A 25,500-nucleotide genomic window follows, 5' to 3' on the forward strand; every position below is an offset into this window, starting at 1 on the left:
AAAGGACAAAAAAGTTTTCAATCAAGGTGTACATATAATTACTACTATACTGTTTTTTAGTTCAGATTTCGCTATACATAGTACAATTAACCTTTTAATAATAAATACACCATTTAAATATGAATACGATGTGTTTTCAAACAGTCAGGTAACTTTCAAATTTTGCGGGCAACGTATATTTGGTATGCTAGATTTTTATCTAGTACATTAAAAAAAATGTATATATTTATTGTTTAAAGCTATATAATATGTTAAGTTTGTTTGTGAGAGGGATAATGGTCAGAAGTATTTTGTGTGTAATGCACTTTTTTTGCTATTGAAAAACATGGATCAAAGAATTTGCATGAAATTTCTTGTAAAAAATTAACTATGTACTCCAAAAACACTTGAAATATTGACAGTGGCATACCGTGAAACTATTGAGAATTATAAAAAAATGTTTATAAGTGGTACAAACTCTTCCAAGATGGCCGGGAAGATGCCAATGACAATCCCCCCTCTGGACCCCCAAGGATATCGAAATAGTTAAATCAGTGAAGAAAATTGTTTGTAAAAATAGTCGAATGCCTATCAGAGAAGTTGCTGAGGAATTTGACATATCGGTTGGATCGTGTCACGAAATTGTTTTGTATGTTTTAGGAATGAGACGAGTGTCGGAAAAGTTTGTTCGGAAACTGTGTAATTTGGACAAAAACAATTGTCGCATGAGCATTGATAATAAGCTGTTGAAAGACGTCAATGATTATTCCGATTTGCTCAAAAGTGTCATAACTGGTGAGAAATCATGGTTATATGATCATGATATCGAAACCAGAACCCAATCGTCCAAATGGAAGAGCCGAGTACGTATAGTTAATTAATTGCTGAACACACAAAGTATGTCTAACCATTATGCCTCTCACACACAAACTAAACATATTATATAGCTTTAAACTATAAATATGTGTTGTTTTTTTTAGTTTATTTACATAAAAAAATAATGTATACCAAATATAAGTTGCCCTCAAAATTTGAAAATTAACCTAAAATTTTGTCAAACGGTATACCCACAAAACTAATTATTCGGACATTTTGGGACATTGTAAAATAAAAGTTTTACTTTCTATAATAAAGGAGGCAAAGAAGAGGGGAATTCAATATCTCCCAGTTTCACTGAGTCTGGCTCCATCTGTCAACCGTGTCGTAATTTAGGTTTGGTGATTTTTCTCTCTATCTTTTTTTTTTTTTTTTTTTGGGGGATATGATTGGAGTGACTATGGCTGACTCATAATTAATATGGACTATAAATATTACTACTAAAATGAATATTAGGACCCCAGTGATTACGGCCGGCTCAGTGGTTATTGGTTTAAGTACATTAATATAATATAATGTCTACTTATTTCTAAATGAATAACTATAAATGATTATTTATATTAATTAAGCAGGCATACCTTGACCCCTTCAGTGAGGTATTTGTTGCAAAAATTCTTAAAGAAACGTTTTTAGGTTCGGATCTACCAACTTGACTTATATATTGGTATAGCTTGAATTGAAGTAAGCTTAACTGCAGTGAAGTAATAGGTAAATAGTAAAAATATAAGTCAAATTTTGAACATTTTTTTATAAAACTATCATTTTGGTCATTTATGGATATTTTCCTGATATATTTGAATCATGGGATGGACCTAGAAATGCTTTAAGACACAAATATCCTTTAAATAGCGAGGCTTGATAAAAGAAAGATGTGCAGGGTAGTTTACATTTTTCAATCTCATCAATAATAAATAATTTTTTTCATCTATATTCGGGATCCATACAATTGGATGCAATTTCGTCCATAAAACAGCACTAACTTAATGTAACTACTGAGACAAATGTAAGTATAAGAATTTCCATTTAAAAAATTACTAAGACAACGTGTCTTGCATGTTTTAAATATGTTAAATTAATAATTAAGGTTGCGTTTAAATTGAGTTTTAAAAAAAATTAATGAATAATTTTGAACTATAATTAATAAATTGTTATCAGCCATCTCTAGCTTTAGCCGTTTTAAGCACATTTATTACCAGATATAGGAAAAACAGATATTCAAATATGTATAAAATATGTTTCCTCAATATATATATATAGCCATATATCTTGGTTCTAGAGTTCAACAATATTATAATCAGCTATACTGTAAAAAAAAAAAAAAAAAAAAATCAACCTTTTGTGTCCATAATGACAAGAGACATTTTGGAACATCTGACAAATTTTTATACATACTCATCCAAAAAACAAACAATTAAGACCTTACCCACATATTATACTGGTGAATAAAAACCTCCTTACTATAAAAAGCATGAATTGCTGTGTTGTTTATTTTTTGAGTATCACTTTCTTTAATCCTCTTTTAACTTCCCTACTAAACCTAATACTTCCCTGGGGTGTGTAGCCACCCCAACATCAAAATATACAACTACATTTCCACTTTCATAGTTTTTTTATTAAATATCCTCCATTAATGCTATCTCCTTGGAATAAAAACAGTTCCTACATAACGGTCGGATTCGACAATTTCCATTATTTTATCTACATTTTGGACAATTGGCTTTCCAGAGCATAACTTTGAAATCAAAATTACCAGAACGGAACCGACGAAACAAAAAATGCAGGGGTTTCAGTGTTACAGTATCAGGACCATAAAAATTATTCACATTTATAGCCGCTCTATTTTCGCAATTTATCGAAGTAAAACTGTAAAATATGCCAGACCTATGTACTCTTTGGTGGTGTCAATACTTGACGCGCACTCAAACAATTCTGAATATGGAGTCAAACAATCACAAAACTGTTAAATAGTCTTGTTAGTACGAATTCTTGTCTTTCTAACACCACTTAGTGTAAACTGATCTCCCATATATAAATGAGAAACACATTACAAAAACCTTCTATAGGGAAAACAGCATCTAGTATGATATTAATGTAAGCATCAGTGAACAAATTGAATCCTTTTTACCATTATATTTCATACTAAAATAGAATTTGTGAAAATATTATTTTATTTTGTAGACTGTATTTAGAGCATAGATTATCTCTAAATAAAAAAGTATTGGCTCAGAAGACATGTTCGTAAGAGAAAATGAAATCTTCCACTCCCGGTTCATCTCTTTTGTTAACATTCATCCTTCAGGTAGTAAATAATAAGGAAGGACAAACGAAAATTCCTTAAAACCTCGAAAATAAATTCAATAAATGCTTATTTATTCATAAACTATGTAAAGTTACCCAAAAATATGTCAGAGGGAACTATATGACCAGTTAAGAATCTACTTGGAAGATACAGCAGAAATATTAAGCCAATAAGGTTATACAAAGATATTCCAGTCTCTGGGGTAGAATAAAATGAGGGACTGACCTCATTTTGACAGCATTTAATTCATTGACGAATGAGGTTGAGTGAAAATAGATTTACTTTCTGGATACAATTGGAAAAACATATCGTAGTTAAACCTTACTCTGGGAGGAGAATCTATAACATTTAAAGGTACAACATTCCTAAAGGATGAGTCTTAGACATGAATTGGGGAATCCCTTTTCTCCTATTGCTCGGCAATTTATAAAGTTACGTTACGTACATTGTAATTCTATATATTATTTGAACACGTCATTACCAAATTCAATAAAGCTACAAATTTTATGTTAAAAATGTTTCGAGACAACAATTTTTTTTAAAGACGCACTTCTTTCTTCTGACGTCAATTGTCAAATAAAATACATTAATTAAAATAATAGTTCATTACATACATATATATGAAATTCATAGTAATATAGTATATACTTTTATAATACAGTCTACATAGCTAGTTACTTTAATAACTAAAAAAATATGAATACACATGATAATTTTTTTTTAAATAATTTATATTGCTACGGAACATTTATAACTATATACAAACTTGCGCAACCTCTTTGGTGCATTTTTTTAGAGGACATTCAAATTGAAGAAAATAAATAGTAATTGTATGATTAAAAAAAAAACAAAAAACTGCCCAATACTTTGTTATTGAAATTAAAAAATATTATATCTTCTGACAAGATAATTAACAAAATAAGAAGTTCTATGTCTATAAAATTATTAGCATGTACTTTTTTTCTTTAAAAATAGTCAAATAGGAAAAAATTATAGTTATATATTTAAAGAAAAGTGCAGTTTTTTTTTGTTCCGTGAAGTTTGTATAATATTTAATACATCGACTTTCTAATAACTAAGCTGAATTTTTTCATTTCTTTTAAAATATAAATAGATTTTAAAAAAAGGACATAAAAAGGACCTTTTCTAATGTTGAAAATACAAGGATACTTCCATCTCGTTCTTCAGTTAACTTATCCCTTTGATGAAGACTGCTGGTCTAGTTGTTTTTAAGGTAGTCCTCGACTGAATTCTGCATTTTCAAGGAAAGCTACTTTCTTTAAACTTCGATGTCCCTTATCCGCTCCAGGTTTTTTAAGTACTCCTGGAGGAACAACTACGGGAGGAATGATTGGAGGAACAGAGTAAGATTCTGGTTCTGGAGGAGAAACGACACTCTTGGTTGAAGAGGACTTTGCTCCGTAATTGTTGAGAAATTTGGAAATGTGGTTGAGTGTTCTCTGATGATCAACGGCGTGGGTCTTTTTAGACGATACTGATGAGGAGGGAGGGAGAGTTGATGCGGGAGTCAAAGATGAGGATGACGATGAAGGCTTATTTCGAAAGCTTGACCTATCTCCTATCGATGATTTCCGAACAAGAGAGCCGTGGTTACCTCCATTGCTGTAGCTCAGAGAGCTATCTAGTGGAGGTGATATTTTTCTAGGTTTGACGATGGATGTAGAAGTTGAAATGCTGGAGGGAAAGGGAGGTATATCCTTATTGTTGTCCCTATTTTGAAAAATCCCCATGGGAGGGTTTGTCGAAGAGGAGTCAAAGGAGGATGGGGGCGAGTAGCGATTAGGAGCTGGTCGGATAGGAAGGGATTGAGTGCGAGTGGGTAAAAGTGACGAAACACGATCCGGAAGGATAGCTGGAGTTGAGTTTCGTCTAAAGCTCCTGTTTGCAAAGGTAGATCTTCTTTGCTCAATTATTGATTTCACATCTGCAACTGTTTGTGGAACAGTGTCATCATCAGAAGATGATGATCCCCCAGATGAAGAATTCAGAGATGATAGCGGAGAAATCCGTCTTCCAAGAGATGAGGCAAGTACATCCTCTGAATCAGACACTGAGGATCTCCTCACAGAAGAAATAGTCGGAGAGTTATCTAATCGTCCACGTAATGGCCCCACCAATTTGATCTCCACACTCCGAACAATGGGGATAGTTGTGGGACCTCTGATGAGATTTGTGTTACTGGAGTTGTTTCTAAGTTCAGTGGCACGTCTGGGATAGACAATGGCATCAGTGGATGAGACTCCTGTTGTTGGATTACCAACAAATTTCCAAATTGGGTCCATGCCCCAGGATTTGGTCCGCACATGGTGGGCAAAGTGATCATGATGATGGTGGGATTTACCCTCAGATATCATCTCTTTGACTATGAGAGTTGTATGTGTTCGTGGATGAATGGAGGGGTGTATGGATGAGTAACTAAATAACTATGTATGTGTTAACTTTCCTGCTCGACTGAACCAAGAGTATGAATGATACCAAGTGGCTTCAAGTAATTGCTTTTATCAGTAGTCTGTCTGTTTTTCTTTTCTCTTCTCTAAACTATTGCACGTCTCAAACAGTGAGTGAGCTTAGATTACTTACTATTCACTGAGTGAACTGAGAAGACGTAGAAAAACATAGAACAAAAATCTGAAATATCCCACACTCACTCAAAAGATCATACGCGCTTCTCCGTAAAAAAGCAGGACGGTCCGCGTTCTTTTAAATCAAGGATGTCGGGCCTCTTATTATTAATATATTATTTAATAATAACAATGTTATATCCGTAGATACTACATAGATTTAAAGTAATAAATGCTGTACACACAAGTGATAACTTTGTAGTAGTATGGTGCATCAAATGAAAGAGTGATTATTCTAAGTACAAACATATATGTATGTAGTGAGTAAACACAAAAACAATCTGGAGCAAAAATAGTTAAAAGGAGAAATGCTTTATATATCTTTTAACATTAAATAAATATAGCTTAATATTTCATGGAGATTTTCTGTCAAATATATGCTTTGTATGTAACCTTCTAGGATGAACTATGGTACCATAGAATGTTGACTATAATTTAAAACCTTCTTTTGATATAAAATAAGGTTAATTTGGCCCCGTTATGGCTCATTTCATATAGATTATAAGGAAGCGTCCGCAGGTATGGGCTGGATGCCCCCCAAAAAAAAAAAATATTGGTCAAGATGAAACAATTTCACACGAAAAAAAAAAAATAAAACTATTTTGAAAGATTTATTTTTTTAAAAATAGGTCATTCCAGTAAATTATGCTGCAATCCAAAAAATTAATATTTAAATTTTTTGGTTAAAAAAATTTAAGTTTTTGTGAATAGTTATGGATATTTAAAAAAAATTAGGGAAATTTAATTTTAAAATTTTTTTCCAAAAAAATTTTATATTTGAAACTTAATTCTAAAAATTTAATTTTTTATTTTGTTTTCAATATATTTAACATTTGAAATTTAATTCCAAAAATTTATTATTTGAAATTTAATTCCAAAAAATTATTATTTGAAATTTAATTCCTAAATTTATTACTTGAAATTTAATTCCAAAAATTTATTATTTGAAATTAAATTTTTTTTTTTGAAAAATACGTATTTTTGTCCCAAAATTTTAATTTTTTTGATCAGTTGTAGATTTTTGAATTTTTTTTTCAAAAAAATTAATTTTTCTGTGTAACTGTGGATTTTTGAAATTTTTTTTCTGGAAAATTAATTTTCTGTAAATAACTATGAATTTTTGAAATTTAAAAAAAATAAAATTTTTTCACATAATAGCTGTGGATTTTTGAATTTTTTTCCAAAAAAATTCCAAATAACAAGCCCACTCTCTCCCAAAAAAAAAAAATATTTTCGTGAACAATCTTGCAGACGGCCCTGTTATATCAATTTAATTGTGATGACGAATTTTGGCTGCTCTAAGTTCAATTTGCGGCGTATACAAAGGATCTATCAGAATAATTTGACATTAGAAATTGATGATAATTCATAAAAGAGCAAAAATTCTAGTTTGCTTTCGTGATACAGGCCACATACATATCTTAAATATACTTTCATAAATAATAAATGATTTGTATCTGTACGTAATGCTTACGCGATACAAAAATCCAGTTAAAACCCATTATGAAAGAGTAAATAACATTATGTCTTTATAGTTGTTGTAGGTACTATACATATATTTGTAGTTAGCAGAAGAGAAACAATCATCAAATGTGATTTGAGAAAGAGAAAAGAGAGACGCTTCAACTTAGAACGTATCGAGTAGGTGTTCATATCTTGCTAAAAATATGTCTACACATACACACTATAAATGCGCAAATATGTAATAATGTTCAAAAATGTAGAAAATTCCACTGGGATATTATTGATGAACAAAAAAACCACACAAAAATACAACGTTACTACAACAAATACATACATTGTGCAGATTACTTACTAATAAGTAATTTGCAGTAAGGATTCTGCTGTCACACGTGGATAGAAAATCCGGGCTTTCAAAAATATGAATATATTTTGATAACTTATTGTAAATTTATGTTGTTTATTATTTACAAATTCATATATGATGTACAATGTACATCACATATGAATTGCTCTAGTATTCAGTTCCAAAGAAACTGGTTCCTCAATGCCCTTGTGCTTCGTGTTGAGGATCAGTCTTAGCATGAGCGGTGTCTAAAGCAGCGATAAATGTTGGGGTAATTTTCTTTCCGTCCTTTTTTCATTTATTATTTTTTTTAATGGCTAAGGTTCTAAGTTCTTTATACAGTCAAATTTAGTTTAACAGAGAAATGGTTAAACCTTGTTACCAAATATATTCAGTCAAATTCAATTTTCAAAATTTACAATTGTTACAATTTTAAAAATCTGGTTTAAGAGGTCATCTGAAATAAGCGGTCGCTTTTTCAGTTTCCCTTGTCTGACCGCTGGATACAGATTTTATTGAATTTTTATTTCACTTCTTCCCTTAAGTACCAAACCAACACAAAGTGAACCACAGCTCAGTTTGGTGCTTAGGACCTTTGTCTTAAATTTATCAAGATATACCTGTTATACAACAATTCAATTGCGGATTATTAGAAGAACATTCAAATTTGTATTATGTGGTCAGACTAGGGAAGCAAAAAAAGTTACCACTTAGTTCAGGTGACCAATGTTCAACAATGTTTCCTATTTTAGCACAACTCTAAATTTGAAAAATGAATATGGCCACTTAGTGACCACAAATAAGTAACCATTAGACCAGGTTTTACTGTATATTAAAAGATATGGATAGTTCTTCATCACAAAAAATGCTACGCACAGCCTAATTGTCAAAAGAACCTAGAAATAACATTGGTGGAAAGTTATAAATAATATTTTAATATTAATCCTTGAATGTAGAGTTACTGAAAATTTAATTGAAATTGAACTTTCTTTGCTTCAGAGAAAATTCTTGGATAATTTCAAAGTCTAATAACATTACTTTTTCATAAAATAAACATTACTCAGAAAATGTTTTTTTGTAGAACGTAGGAGGGTCTATTAAGGAACCGTTGGCTTCAACTGCTCTAATAAATCATGAAAGGCATAATGTGGTCAGTCAGATAGTTGCTTTGTTTAATATTGCATCCATTTGAAAAAGACCTGTATCTGAGTACACTTTTTCCCGAGTCCAAGTCAAGTCTGTGTATGAAACAAGTCCGAGTACATGAAAAAATTACTCGAAGCTGGATATAATAATACAATTCTGATGAAAAGTGTAATCCTTGGACTCAAAAAAATTCTCAGGGATGCTTCTCGAACTCCTTTTTTTCAACTCAGAGGGGTTTAAAGGTCCTATATATTTTTATTATGTAATATTCAATAATTAAACCGTATGTCGAAATTATTGAGCATAACTCAATGAGTCAGAATTGACTCATAGAAGAGGATGGCACACGATACACAAAGTCTAATTTTATTAGCAATATGATAAATTTCATTTTTCCACGTACCAAAACAGATCAAGAATGCAAAGTGATATTCTTTTATTTGCAATTGTATAAATTAATTGTGTTTTATTTATAATCATTTTTCTTATCTATCACGTCAGCCAATATTAGGTCTAAGGAATTATTTAGAAGACCTTTTGATGTGAACAATTTTGCATCTTTAAGATATGAAAAAAGAAATCTATTTCTACGGTATTTATGATAATTTGATATTCCATCTAATTAAAAACTTTTTAAATTACTTCTTTGACATTAATCACGATCAATTTCAAAATAAAACAGATCCATGCGTTTTGAAAGAAAAAAAAGCCCAACTTCATTACTGAAGTCCCTGCATTAAGCCTCATATCTACCTACATATTATTATTGTCACGATACCAATATTTTCGGATCGGATCCAGTACCAAAATTTGAATCCGTATTTTGATACTTTTGCGAATAAAAATATGAAGCAAAGATGTCCTTAAAAATAATCCATATTAACTTAAAGGATCATCCAAATAATTTTTGTTTTGAGGTACTTGATCGGGAAGCTATTCATTATTCATTCCTCCCATCAGTGATAGTTGAAAAATTTGATGAAATTATAAAAGACCATTTTAACTCTTTGTAATACAATTAAATACAACTTTCTAACTCAAAAGCTTGAGGGGTTACGTTATCAGCGGGCAACTACTGGTTTAAATGTGTCTGTACTCCAGCACCACTATAGCACCAATATACCAAACAACACTAACTGGTACTTTAATGGTACTGGAGTACTGGCCCATTAAAAACCTACAAAGTATAACAAAATGATTTTAGAACCGGTACTGACCCTGTCATTAATTGATAACAATAATGAACCACACCCCCCCTTACAAAAAAAAAAATAAACAAAAAAAACTAAAATGTCCAACATGGATAAGATAAAAATGAAAATTGTATTTTATTAAAAAAAATCTTCCAATTTCAGAACTAACATCCTCCACCAGTCACTAGCCTATGCAAGAACCAAGTCGACGCCCAGGGAGTAAATTTGAATAGCCCTTAATTGTTATATATGTTTAGTAAAAAAAAATGTTTTGAAACACGATACCAACAGGTAAAAATTTATTTGTCACCTGACATATCTATATTAATAAAGCAAAGTTTTTGTTTGTCGACTCTCTTTTTTAGAAAAATAGTCACGGGGTGCACTTTAAATAGTGCCCCTTGATGTATATTATAAAGATATTTGCATCTAAGAAATAAAAATGTGGTCGTATTAATGAAATAGCATTGAGCGTGTATAAAGTGATCCCTGATGTAGCAATACCTCTGTACATTAGATTCCATATACATTTTCATTATATATTAAGATTTGAATAAAATACAAAACGCTGGAATATAAAAATGAATTAACTCTTGCAGGCGTTTTGTATTTAGTATGCAGGGGACACTGGCGTGGTCTTTTGTCAGTGAGCGCTTGAAAGACTAAAGTACTTATGAGCCATCCAATCAAATTATTAAAAAAATCTCAAAGTCTTATTATTATTTTTTCATTCTTGAGGACAGAACAATTTAAATGAATTGATATAAGCTTTGAGTAGTTACGTGTGAGTATGTTTATGAAAAATGGAGAGTAAGATTGGTGATTTCTTCGGGAGTCATATATCTATATTATTCAAGAAATATTTGTATTTTAGCCAACGCCTAATCACTCCGGGAAATGTCGGGTACTACCGCAAGTGTATAACATAAATAATGACAAAATTACTTATAATCGTTTTTCTATATGATACATCCATTTTCTAATAGGGGTTTTTCCTGCATTTTGATGGATTAAAAGTTGTACAAAAATATAATTTTGGTACTTTTGACACCTTTCAGAAGTCAACTTTTATACGTACATTGCTTCTTATTATTGGAGATATTAAGTAAACATTACTTTAAAATGACATAGCTAATAATTCATATCTATATCAAATCTAACGATTCGGTGAAAATATTTACGTATAATATATATTTGAATTTAAAATATGGAAAAAGTCTTAAATAAATTGCACAAGTAAGTAAAATGTATATCCATAGCTCAATTTCACAACTGTTGCATAACCTACTTTTTTTTTTTGCAAATATACATGAAGGAAGTATGTTCTATAACATATATAATTATGTTATCATGCAAGTGTTGATGGCAGAAATTAATTGTAGTTTCTCTACAATTAATCTCAATTATTGTGATTATGATGATAAATGTTTATTCAAGTTTTAAAGTTGTTGTTGTAATTGTTCAATTTGTCTACAAGTAATAAATAAAGGACTTATATTTATAAATTGGGTCAGTGGAGATGAAAGATTTAATTATATTGACTCAATTTTTAAATATAACGATGACTGGTCCACATTTTGCTAATGTTTTGACATCAAAGATTAAAAAACAACGACACAAGGTTTGGTATTTAAAAAAAAAGTGTTTAGATTGTCAATTACAAACAAATTAACGCGCAAGTAAATGCTTAAAATTTACAACTATAGACATTTGCATAACATAATGTTTATGTTACTTCAAATACCTCTAGTGGTACATTGAGCAAGGTCATAACTAGGTTAGATTTAGACTGTTGTTTATTTATTTGGTAATAATTGTTTGAACTTGGAGATATTGATATTTTCTCACTGTAAGAAGTTTGAGATCTAATAGTACAATGAATATATGAAGGTATTTCTTATCAGAAAAATATATTATTTCTCATTAATTAAGTATATAAGATATGTTATGAAATTATATGGGGCGTCCATAGGATTATATATATACTTTTTAATATATATAATTGAAAAATATAGAGTTGTTCACAAAAAATGAAATTTTTTGAATTAAATTTCAAATATAAAAATATTTGGAAAACAATTTTAAATATTAAATTTTTCGGAGAAAAATTCCAAAAATTTAGCTATTCACATAATGTTATATGTTTTAGCAACTTTTTTCAATAATCCATAGCTATTCTCAAAAAATTAATTATATTTGAAAAAAAATCAGACATTTAAAGCCATTCAGAAGAAATTGAAATTTAAAAATTAAATTTCAAATATAAAATTTTTGGAGAAAAATTTCAAAAATACATAAAAATACAGACAATTAAATTTTTTGAAAAAAAAAATCAAATATTTATGGTAAGAATAAAAAGTTCCTAAAGTTTTGTTGGTGGGGACTACATCCCCTCCCTCCAACCCTTCCCCTGTGGACACTCCTCAATTATAGGGATTTATTTTATATTTTATTATTTTGAGTACGCCTCAAAATACTTCATCTGAAATGTTTCATTTCATTTTTTAGTTCCAACTTGAACAACCATTTGAAATATACAGGTTACAACTTTTACAAAACCCGTGTTAAAGCGTACATAGTTATTAATATAACAGAGAACAGAACAGTTGAACAGAGTTAATAAATATGCAAATATATATATATATATATTAAGTAAGCTTAAACTATAAAAAAATGAGACACTCCTACTCAAAGTTATGATCTTATTTAAGGCTTGAAGAAATGTAGGAAACTCTATCGATGGTAAGACAGGAATATTTCCTCATTAAAGGTACAATGCGGAACTTTAATGTAAAAATATAAAAAGTTCCGAGAATATGTTATACGGCAAAATCCCCAGAGACGAAAAAGTATGCGACAAAATTACCTAGAACCTTTATAACCAGGTAGATAGCGCTATGTGTGTATAACCCGTGTACAAGTTATAAATAAAATCGTAATTGGACGTTGAAATTGTAATTTGTACAAGTTACAACTTGTAAATAAATTCCTAATTTTACAAAAATTAGGAGTATAGAGGGTGTGCCCGCAATCTTTGCTGCCAGTTTGGCGCAATCTCTTAGGCAAACGTGGACACTTAGATAGCTGATTTTTTGTTAGACGGCTAGTTCAAATCTGCATCAGTTGGCGAAAACGGAGTCCTTCTTGGAATCTGCACCAGGAACGGCACCATAACAATGTCCCGAGATATGGGACTTTGTGAATAATTAGTACACAAGGTCAAGAAGGAATTTGAGGCCTCTAAATTTGATTATGAAATTATTTTTTAATTTTAAAGTGACAAATGACTAAAAATCACTTTTGACGACTTCATTTTCGGACTTTTGTCCTCTAAACTCACCCAATTGGATTTTTTATGTGTGTAAGGCGCAAAGTAGAAAAAAAAGCAATCAAGACCTCTGAAAAATCAAAGAGGCACTTTTTAGTCGTATCAAGAATAAATTCTAGGATTTTACCGAGGGACAAAGTGGTGAAGGCCTAGTCACGCTTTTGGCCTGCTATAGAGACTGTATTTGAGGCTGGAGATTAGTTTATTTAATATAATGAATCAGAATCCATCATACATTTAGAGTCTGTTTTGTTTTTTTGTTTTTTTTTCAATCGTATAACTGTTTGCAGAGGAAATTGCGTTTGAAAAAAAAAAAAAAAAATCATGACAATGACACCAATAACTTCCGCACCCTGTATATAAAACGATTAAAATGTTCATTCAATTAAAAGACATGTATATTTCAACTATTTGGATCTTAGCTGGATCCCGAGCACGGCAGACGTTATTTCGCAAATAACTAATCAGATTTCAACATTTCAGCAAACACTTCCTTCGTTACAGAAATAAGCAAACCTCAATAAATGGCCCAGATGAAAATAGATTCTTCATCAAATGGAGTTGGACAATATATTATAATACCTACACTACTTACAATGCACATCTTTAAAATATAAAGTGCCCATATGTAATAGTATTTAGCAAGGAAAATGTGGTCTGTTTTTTTTTTTTTTTTTTGGTAAGGCTGTGAGTTGTCTCTTGATTTTTTGATTATTTATTTTTGCAACCATGTAGTTCATTAATTATATGAAAATAAAAAAAATTCTACATGTTTAACTCCTACTATGAATATACAATATATATAAACATATTAGGTTGGGGAAAAAGTAATTTCGTATTTCTCGCCCCTTCTTTTTGACTAAGTACATCTTGTTGATTCTTGGTCACATTGGATCACACGATAAAGGGTCGCAAAGGAGTGATTGTACACTACAACCGGTAGTACTGAACTTGGTCGGTTCAGTCGTGAATTATCATGCGTCTAGTATGGAAGTATCAAGTCAACGCCAGGCCGCACACATCTTTGATGACATACCAGAAGCTCTGGGAGCTCCGATGGGATATTTTTATGGATCCATCCTACAGTTCGACCTGGCAAGAAGTAACTATCCTCATATCCTTTCTATACCAACGCGCTTGTGGCTAAAGATTTGGCCAGTGAACACTGATTGTCCGAGTTTTTTTGCCAATAGGACAACGGGCATCTAGGAGAATGGCATTATGTAGATGTATTCTCGTTGGCAACAAGTTATCAAACAGAACGAGGCATACTTAACTTAAATCGGAGGATTGTAACACTTCTTATATGGGATTGAAATAAAGTAAAAAATACGAAATTACTTTTTCCCCAACTTATTTTGTATAACTTTTATATAGTTTAATACATATGTATAGTACATATGTAGGAACTGAAGTAACGTATAAAAATATGTTTTTAATTTTGCAACCTCTTGCTGTTACAATTTATGTATTGTTGTATGCTTTTTTCATAGTTTAAATTGCATCATTTTGTAAATGTATTTCACGGAGGTGGAGTATGACGATCTGATTGTATGTAAATTGTACATATATTTCTTTTTTGCTGTTTTTCTTGCCTCGTTGATGACGTTGTTCCTTACTTTTTTTATTATATAATCAAAAAGTTTGCTAATTAGGGTTAAGACTTTATCAGTGTTGTTTTTGAACATAAATTTATGAAGTAATGAACAACATTCAAAATTTACAATACTTACTGTTGACTACAGTAAATATAATATTGACCAGGGCTTTTAAATTTTTTTGACTTGTGTCTCTCTTCTTCAGTAAAAATTTGCACGTCCCTGTGTTAATTTCCCTAGGTACTGTGCAAACAATGTAAAGAAAATACCTCCAAAAACCTGCCCGATCTGTATAAGCAAGGGGTTTTGAACAGCTGCCTCACAGAACTAACCAAACACGTAGACAATTTCTTACAATTCATATTTTTTTGTTAAATATATAAATGAACGATAAAAAATAGAATTTGTAAAAAAAATATTTGGATATCAACGGCCATTGTCAGACCTATAGTCTTGACCTGGGTTAGTCCAGGGGAATACAAAATAATTCCATTGGTTAACATGGTAACTTTAATTATATATCATTGTATACATGATTGGTGTCTTGGAAGCTGAAAGCTCTGAATAAAAGAAAAGTAAATGAATCAAAATAGAACTCGAAAGTGCAAAAATTGAAGAGGAGCCTTTTAGATTCTATAAGAATCTATAACACCACGAAATAAACTATCGTAAGGAAAATTAGTACTGGACAATGTCACACCATAATTATGGAAAAATTACAAATTGTTGATGACCCTTACTTTAACTAAAGTTCCTGATTTAGAAAAAGATGTCTTGGATATTTTTCAGAGCTGGGTAGCGAACCGTTTTTTTTTATTCTGTATCTGTACCTCCATACCAAGAGTTTGTATGGTTCCGTATCCGTAGGCCCGTATCATTTTTTCAAGTAGTGGTTTCGTATCACGTATATATGTACCTCCGTGTCATTTTTTCAGATATTGGGTCACCCCCCTTTTTATTAGTGATGTATCACGAGTTGACTCGGCTTGTAGAGATAATCCAAGAGTAAATAAAAATCAGATATTGAAGCTCCCAATAAACTTTTGAGCTATCGCTACCTTTCATTATTGGAGCTTTCGAGGGATTACACTAATACATCTATTAAGAAGTACAATTTGATAGATAAAATGCAAGTTTTGTAGACTGGATGGGGACTTTATTTAACTTTCTTCATACCCTGTATTTATACTATTGTTTTTCAGGTCGTTCCGTATCATATTTTGGTTCAGTATAGATACAGAGGTGTGCTTTTGATACAAAACTGACTGACTCTGGTATATTTTCCCTTATTCTTACAAATATTTTATTCTTCTTTCTTCTCTTATGAAACGTACCCCACAGTTTAAGGATTCCTGATGTAGACAAAAGTTTTTTTCCCCATTAAAACAATGATACAAAAGAACCCTTCAATCTAGTCGTACATGCTACAAAAATACTTGACTAATAAATTAATCATTTCTAGATACACTTAAATTACTTCAAGGAAGCTTTCCTTTTAAAATTAATTAAGCTCCTTCAAAAAGGGATGTTAGAGGAAATGCATTTGCTTAATTGGATAAATAACTTTTCTACATCGATAAATAAGTAGAAAATGTGTATACATTAATTCAATTTAATGATTTATTACTGTTTGTATAATTTCATCATATTTTTGTTCAGATATATGATTAAGTTAGGGACTCAGACTCCCGTCCCATATAAGTCTAATTAAACTTCGACGTCAAACTTGAATTAATAGATATATGACTTAAGTTGTATTCTGTCTGTTTCATATTAAGAATATCTAATATTGTATTACATAATTGATTCTTGATGAATTGAAAGTATAATTAAAATCTCTCCATTTTTTTGCAGAAAGGTTATGTAATTAATTGCATATATTTATACATTACAATGTAAACAAAATACATGAAATATGTTCATAAAGTATTTAAGGTAGAACTAGTCAAAGAATAGTTTATACATGGAAAATTCACTCTTCATTTTTCTTTCCTTATTACACCCCCTTTTTTTCTCGGCCAACAAGGCTTATACATATTTCAATTTAATAATCAAGATAAATGAATTATTTAAATCAATATATATATATGTATATACAATGTATATTAAAATAAAAAGAGCAAATATTTAATCAATGGGAAATAATTTCATTATGCACTATACGAGTATATGGCCCAAACTCTGATAAGACAGAGTGTGGTTCTCAAAAATCGACAAGAACACAAACAGACGAGAGATATAAAAGAAATATGTCTATGGCTACGAAGGTTCAAGAAAATAGAAAAATACTTCTGACCTTGAAAGGTTTATTCGAGAGTTCAACTTGACAGACTTGGGTCCGGTGGCAAATCCTGCCCATCTAAAATTGACTTTCTCTGGAATAACAAAGAACTCAGTAAAAATAACGGGTAGACTGGATTACATACTTGCCTTTCCAAAGATAGTAGTGCTCCTTAAAAAAGCTTAAGATATTTCACCCATGCCTTTACGGGGAAAAAATGTCCCAAAAGTGGTCAGAAAAATTTTTACAGGTTAGTAAGAGACTTGGCCATGAAGAACCGTCAACTACAACACAATACTGTCTACAAGGAATAAATATTATTCAGTCCTCTATATTACCACCGCTTTAGAACTCAGACTTTGGAATAGGCAAGAAGTTAAGCTTCCAAACTTTAAAACCGAACTGAGGACTAGGTCACTTGTCCTCAAGCACACAGAAACTATGCGTTTTGGACTACCAACTCCTTTTTATAGCTCTGTAGTCAGTTAAAAATAGACGGATAAGGACGGAACTACTAGGCTGGGGAGAAACCTCAACGGAAAAACTCGTCACGAAAGGGTTGGACAGATTAGGTCTCCCGAGGTATGACATCCGTACAAAAAACCCTTTTACTCCCTCTAAGTAAATATGACTCCGTTACAGAATTACTACCTCATCAATTTATAATAATAAGTTGAAAAATCAAGATGAAAGTGTAAATTGCACATTTTGCAGCAAAAAACTAGAAACGTCAGTATAAATTCTCTGAGAATGTAATAAGAAATATCCTTTGGTACGAATTTGAGAACTAAAAATAAAAGATAGTCCACAAGTCACGTCCTCAAAAACAATTTGGGGGTAGTGGCTAGTGTTACAAAAGTAACGCGTTACTGTAATATGTTAAATTAGGCAGTAACAAAATAATATAACTCGCTTTAAAATATATTACGGTAATCTTATTTCAGTTACTGAGTCCGGTGACGAACGTTACACACCGAGCTGTCTCACAGGCAAGGATTTGTCGAAAATAACAGCACATGCGCAACAGCCGTAAGTAAAGAGGTGAAGAAGACTGTTTTAAATCAACAGAAGAAGAAGACGATTTGGTTCGGAGATTTCAAGATGGCAACAACGAAGGATAATTCCACATTTCCTAAGTGGTTATACTCACACTATTTTCAATTTATCAGAGAAATAGACAAGAACCTCACAGTAAGATGCACTTTATGTGCTGGTGGGAAGCTTGGTAATAAGTCACTCCTAACTTATTACTCTACACAGAAGGTAATATTGTAAAGAAACGTATTACTTTGAAATGCAAGTAACCAGTAATGTGAAATATATTACATTTTGGAAGTAACTTGCCCACACTGGTAGTGGCAAAGGATCCAAATCTTCCAATAGCTTTTAAGGCCGAAACCATCATCAGTAAAGCGCAGGAGGTAATTTATTCATTCAGATGCAATATAAAACTCACTCCAACAAATTTGGTTGGTCTAATCGCTAAAGAACTCGACGTTTTGGCGAATTTTTCCGACAAAAAAAAAAACAGAAAAAAACCAGTATTTTTTTAAGGGTTGTTTTGTCTTGTTTTTCCTATTATTTTTTACTCATGTCAGATATGCTTAGGGAGGGTATTTTCTAGGTTATTTTTTTTTTGATTTTGTCATAAATGGAAATAAAGATATGGATATTAGGCTTTTAAAAAAATCGAGTGGATAGAAAAAATAAGAATGCATATATTAGGCAAAAATAAAAACCTCTCAAAAATACTGAATAGTAGAGTTGGTTTAAAAAAGGACTTTCCGCTTTAAAACATTGAAGTGAAGTTTAACAACGGATAAAACACCGTAGATATCATAGTCTGAGGAAGAAAGTTATGCAAACAAAATATAATGAGCTTCAGTAATAGCTGTATTAATAATACTCTCATTTTTTGCACAATAAAAGGCTAAGAAATCATTTTTCTTCAAATTATATAAAAAACAAAATGTTTTTTTAAAAGTTCGCAGATACCTTTATATATTGGACAAATCTACGCATTCAAGGAGAAAAATATATGAGAGGGGGAGGTCACTATATTCCAGAAGATTATGAATCATTTTCATCGATAAATTTTTTTCTAATTTTATTTCAAAAGTGTCATCCCTATTATAAGAATCTGTGGGGAAATTTCTTCATCGTAAGTAATTACAAATGTATCACTTAGGAAATTATATACGTGTTCCAAGTTTTAATTTTTTCGCAAGTCTTAAAATTGTAAGTGGAAAAGTAGCCACATGCCCTTTTTCATACTAAGTTAGTAATTACAGCTAGGAATGTAGTAAATGTCTCGTTTCTGATGGGTCTCCCTTGCATGCATGGGAGATTGTTTATTTGAAATATTAAGAAAATATATTCTAAAAGAACATAGGATTGGCTAAATATTTATTATCAACCTTAAGCTAAGTTTTTAAGGCCAGTTGCTATCTCCCTTTACCTGCACTACTTTTGTATTTCAGTTTAAGTTTCAAAAAGTTATCCAAACTTTGGTCTAGTATGTAAAATATTTCTTTGATTGGTTTGATTATGTATTAGTATAAAATAATTTTAACAAAAGAAAAATGGTATTTACTAATATACATATACGAATTAAAAAAATACTCTTTTCATTTTGTAAAGTCTCATAAAAATAATTATTATTTTTAAAATAATACTTTTAAAGGAACTGAATACAATAAAATCATCTTTTTTATCGCTATTCCTGAGTTTGTTAAGGTGCATTTGTGGCAAATGTTTAAAGTAAGACTTAGTAAGAATTTTAGGAATCTATGTATATGTGATAGCTTTAAAAGACTTATGATTACAGATAACAATAAATATAGATAAAAGATGACTACGGTTATTTAATGAACATATGTAATATTAAGTGTAATACAAAGTTAAGTTGTACTTAAATGCATCATACCCTTGTTTTTAAGCTACTTAGATACGCACAAATTAAAAGATTAAGAAAAGAGAAGACGTTTTATAAGCGGACTTGCACTAATCGTTCTATATTGAGTTAGTTGACTAGATTATGTAACTGTAGATATCAAGAATTTCATACCTAGACTGAATCGGTGATTTTCTAGAGTAGAATTACAATAATGAAATTAAATTAAGGGAATTGTCTATGAATATCTTCAGGAACACAATTTTATTTTTTGTATGGCTTGATCTATGTATTACATATCATTGGAATAATAGTATTTACCAATACAGCAAGGTTTATCTGTTTGTCTGTTGAGGCCTAATTTCTGAGTGTTTGCTTAGAACTGCGTGACTTCTAAATCTAAGGAATAAAAATGTAGCAACGAGCGTCTGTCGCTAAACCTCAGCAGGTTATAGTAAGAAAGAAAATAATATTTAAGCCAAATTTGTCTGTCTATTTGTGCATTTGTCATCACCCAATAACTCCATGCAGTGACCCCCCCCTCGTTAGTTATTAATTTTTTTTTATTAGTTAAAGTAATGTTTTTTTGCTATCAGGGCGTCCATAGGATGTTTTTTGTAAGGGGGGGGGGATTAGTTTTGGAATGTTTTTTAGTAATCCAAAAATTAACTTTTTTTGAAAAAAGTTTAAAAATCTCCAGCTGTTCTCAAAAAAATAATTTTATTTAAAAAATTAAATTTCTAAAAAAATAATTTAAATATTAAACCTTTTCGAGAAAAATTTGACAAATAATTGCTATTTTTTTCCCCATAACTTAGAAAAGTAATAAATAATTAAATACAACTAATAAATAAGAATAAAAATTGCAAATGAAAGATTATTTTCTCGATTTTAATTCCATAAAAGCACCCGATTCTTCGATTCCCGAATTTGATTCCGATTAAGCGCCCATCACTACTATTTATTACTAAAAAAAAAGAAAAAAACAACTCAATTTGACTTAAAAAATGAAGGAAAAAAAAGAGTAAATGTTCCACGTATGATGGGTCTTCATGTGACGTCAGCATTGCTGATGCTGTTATTTTGTGGTTTTTAAACAAACAAGATTTATAATAATTCAAATATATATATTTGATTAATATTAAGGAAAATACAAGTGAACTATTGGATGTCAAAATGGAGCTAACAAGTAAATGCCTTATTGCTTATAAAACTATTACTCTTCTAATGCCTAATTTTTTTAATAAATATCTGACCCTAAGGATTTAAATATATGTTATTACATCATTGTACAATCTTATTTCTGTGGTGTAGATAAAAATTAACTATTACAATAGAAAGAATAAGACATTTAGATTGTACAAATCAACCCATTTTTAATATATATTATTTTGATTCAACTAAAATATCAGCTTTTATCATTGGCATCAAGTAATATTCCCTGCAGTTCTGATGTTTTTTTTAAAACTATTAAAGACATTGAATGAAGTTTCATGATTATTTGTTGGAAATTTGATCTTTTTATCGAGTACAAATATCAATTTGAAATCCTCGTAACACCGTAAATTATTTTGTAATTTACAACATCAGTGAAAAAACTCTATAAAGTATTCCTTGGTCTAATACAAGAGTAAAAAATAAAGTCATTAATAACTAATTTTCTCTCTCTTGTTACTTCCGTTAAGTATATATGACGTATATGACTTATATAGCTTTAATGATTTACTTGAAAGAAAAGTACTACATCTAAATGACTCTAATAAAGATGATAGCATTGAAATGGCAAGAGAAATAAGAAAGACAAGGTTAATAAAATAGGGCTAATTATGTATACCTTATAATCAGATCTTCTCTATTATTCTACATACATACGTAAGTAGGAACGAATGATGCTGCTGCTAAGATCAATTTTCAAATGACACATAATATAATCAAGGATGAAGGACGAGTAGGTACTAGTTCTGAATGAAACAATACAAAAATTAATGAAGTCATTAATTAGTATAAAGATGGGCATCAATGCGTATAGAGAAATACAGAGAATATAATTGTGCAAAGAACTCTTCCTAATTACCGGGTGGTCCATTGAAATCTGAACACTTACTAATTTAATAAATTAATAAAGTTTGAGTGATTGAAATTAATTCAATTCCGATATATTGAAGCATAAACAATTGGTTAGAAAAACAAAACAAATTTGAGCTCTCAAGCTTACGAAAAAGTTGAGAAAATGACACTTGAACTTTATCGACAAATTTCCATTCCCGGACTCCAAACAGTTGCACGTCTGCATGAGTTAAAGAAAACAGCCCAGGATAATCCTCTAAAGTCCATGATGGCCCATGCAAGAGATCCCGGAGTTTCCCACTAGATTGTCTAGAAAGCAATGAAAAAAAAATGGTTGGAAGGAACATAGTGAGGGTAGAAAGACCACTTTTGACACCAGAAATAAAATAAATCCATCTCCTTTGTTGCAAAAATGTTTTTGAATGAGTTTTAAGTGGGCCTTTCAAGTTCCTTTGAACTCTTTTTGGACACTTTTGGGCCCCAAGCCTTCCGCCGCCCCTCTAACTCATCATTGACGCTATGGACGGGTACGTTAATAGTTAAAAGAACCCAGATACACATTAACATACTTATAGTATTTATTAATTTGGTTCAAATTCTATTGTTAATTAATGAAATATATCTTGTTGAAGTTTAAAATTCAAAGTGTTCAGATCTTAATGGACCACTTAGTATATAGTTAGGTGTTTGAATCATCCGTGATTGATCTGTATGGTAGCAGTGGATCTAAAGTTGCAGGATTATAGTGTCATCATTATGGGACGTCATTATTAAATAACTTATATGTAGAAAGGTTTTTATAGGGATACAGCGGTCTCAAAACTTTGACGTCCACTCAGATACCATCTGATACCGAATTGGATGCAATCAACTTTGCTATAGGAAATAGGTATATAAAAGCGACGTCATCCTCAATCAATCTTCAACAACTTTTTTGAAGCATAAATATTTGCAGTCAAATCTAAATAAAGCAAACAGCTATTTTTCTTTAATCTGGAGAATATAAAAAACCATAATTTTTAGATACTTATGTAAATTTTTGAAAATTCCTATTTCGTGGCAACCAGTGGTTGATTAGATCCTGTTTTTCACAGATCATTGATGATTTTTTAGCTTATTTTTCAGGGGGATTTTTTTTTTTTTTTTTTTTGGGGTAGGGGTCACTCATAATATGTATCCGAAATTGATTGAAAAACAATGTGAAATGAATTTAAAGATAAAGATGCACTAAAAAAAATGTTGGTTCCAGATTACGCTTTAAAAAAAATGGGAACTGAGAGAACGTTGAGTATAAGCGTATTCATCCTTATATCCACATTTGATTGTAATTTAAATAGGGCTAAATTAAGAAAAAAATTATCTTGCAGGAAAAATATGAGTCAAAGTTGTACTCAATTAATTTAATTAGTAAAATGAGATGGTTTATAATATTATTCTATAAAATTGATATTATTTTAGAGGAAATTATAAGATTGGAACTTTTTAAGGATAGGTGACAGAGATGTCCGTGAGACTTGATCGACTTTAAACCCCATATGAAACAAAGAACCTGGACCTGGGAAAAGAAGATAATTAATTAGTGGCTTTAATACCAAAAAATACAATTTGCATTGCCTTTAACATACATAAATATATTTGGATTTGGTATTAAGCGTGTCCATCGTATTAAAAAAGAAAAGTTAGTCTACTAATTATTATAGATATACAAGCATATTTCATTCCTTATACATATTTATAGAACTGTATAAGAATGGTGTCTAAATATGAAAAAAAATTCTCATTAGTTTAGGTCAACTCCTATGTTATACAGCTCTATTCTATAAAATGTGAGTTAAAGACTCATGTAGGCCTCTACAGACTAAAGAACATACTTACTAATCACGTTATATTAATTCATTCTTGAGGAGATAACATCTTTGTATTAAGTAATTACTTGTGAGTATTCTCATGAAAAGCGATGAGTAACTCAACAGAGGTTGCCTTCTATCTTTTTAAAGTAAAGTTTATCTGTTCGATGATGCCACTAGTATTAAAAATAATTATACTTTTATTTGTACAGTTGTCAGTAATTGTTATTCCTAACATAAATTTTTATATATAAATAATACTTTTGAATGAGTTTAATCTTATATATCTTTCATTGTATTTATCAACCGTTTCTCCTAAATAGAGAAAAAAAAGGCCCAAAATCTGTTGGTACATAGCTAGTCTATTATTTCTAAATATAATATCACTATTCTTAATCTATTACTAAGAAATTATTTAGATCTAAATAAGAGAGAATTCAAGTTCTACCAATCAATACACGCTACATGAAAATGGTTACAAAAATAGGAAATTAACAGTGGACCAAAAAAATAAATAGGAGTTGCTCAGCTTTTAGGGATACCATTGTCCTATAGAGAGAAATCAGAATATGACATCATTGGGAAAGTCGATCATTTTGGAAGAAGCATCAACAAAACACTATTCATATAATAAAAACCCATATCCCTATTAAACATTTCAACTTTTTCCCCATTTTTAAAGCCAAGTCTTAAAGTTTTCTTAATATTTCTTGAAATTTGTCATTAAAATTAATTTTGAAATAAAGACTACAAATGGCGTCTATTACGCAATCTGTCACGTTAGTAAAAATGATCTATACTCGGAAAGTTACACTAAAAAAAAGCAAACATCAGTATAGTAATCTGGATAATTTAATGAATGTTTTAGAGGAGAGCAGCTTAGCTCTCAGTATGTTTCATTAGATCAGCTGGAAGCAGTTTGAAGATGAACAAACAAATCCAATTCTGTATCTAGCGTGAACATACCTAGGTAGGAAATACTACACTTTTGATCCCCAATTCTACTTCGAATCCAAGATGAACATTGTCTTATAGCTCCCTAGGTCTCTTAAAATCCTACGTATTACTCTCCGTAACTGTTTTTCGATAGATATTGCTACTATAGTAGGCCCAAGGTACCAATGCATATAAAACTATAACATACTAAGCATATATTAAAGCCGTTACTTGTAGCTCCACTAATTCATACAAAATTGGCCCAAGGAGGACGTAACCCTTCAAATTTATCCCCATCTCCGTTCTATATTGTCCTTTATATATATAAACAAAACTGGAATAAAGATAAAAATCTTTCATTTTTTGAGCTAACCCTTACCCAAAACAAAAAAGTATACAGACGCCACTGTAAGTGCATGCCTATTGCTCTTAACAAATTTTTATTTCATATTTTTAGTCAAAAAAGTATTAAAAATTACTGGAAAAACTGAAAAAAACTGGAAGGATACTGATAGCAGTATTGGAAAGTAAAAAAAAAAAAACACTCTTAAAATTGCAACTACAAAAAGTGCAACGCTCGTTTGTAGTCATATTTTTACAATTCTACC

Source organism: Lepeophtheirus salmonis, chromosome 6 (assembly GCF_016086655.4).
Source record: "Lepeophtheirus salmonis chromosome 6, UVic_Lsal_1.4, whole genome shotgun sequence".
NCBI classification, from domain to species: Eukaryota; Metazoa; Arthropoda; class Copepoda; order Siphonostomatoida; family Caligidae; genus Lepeophtheirus; species Lepeophtheirus salmonis.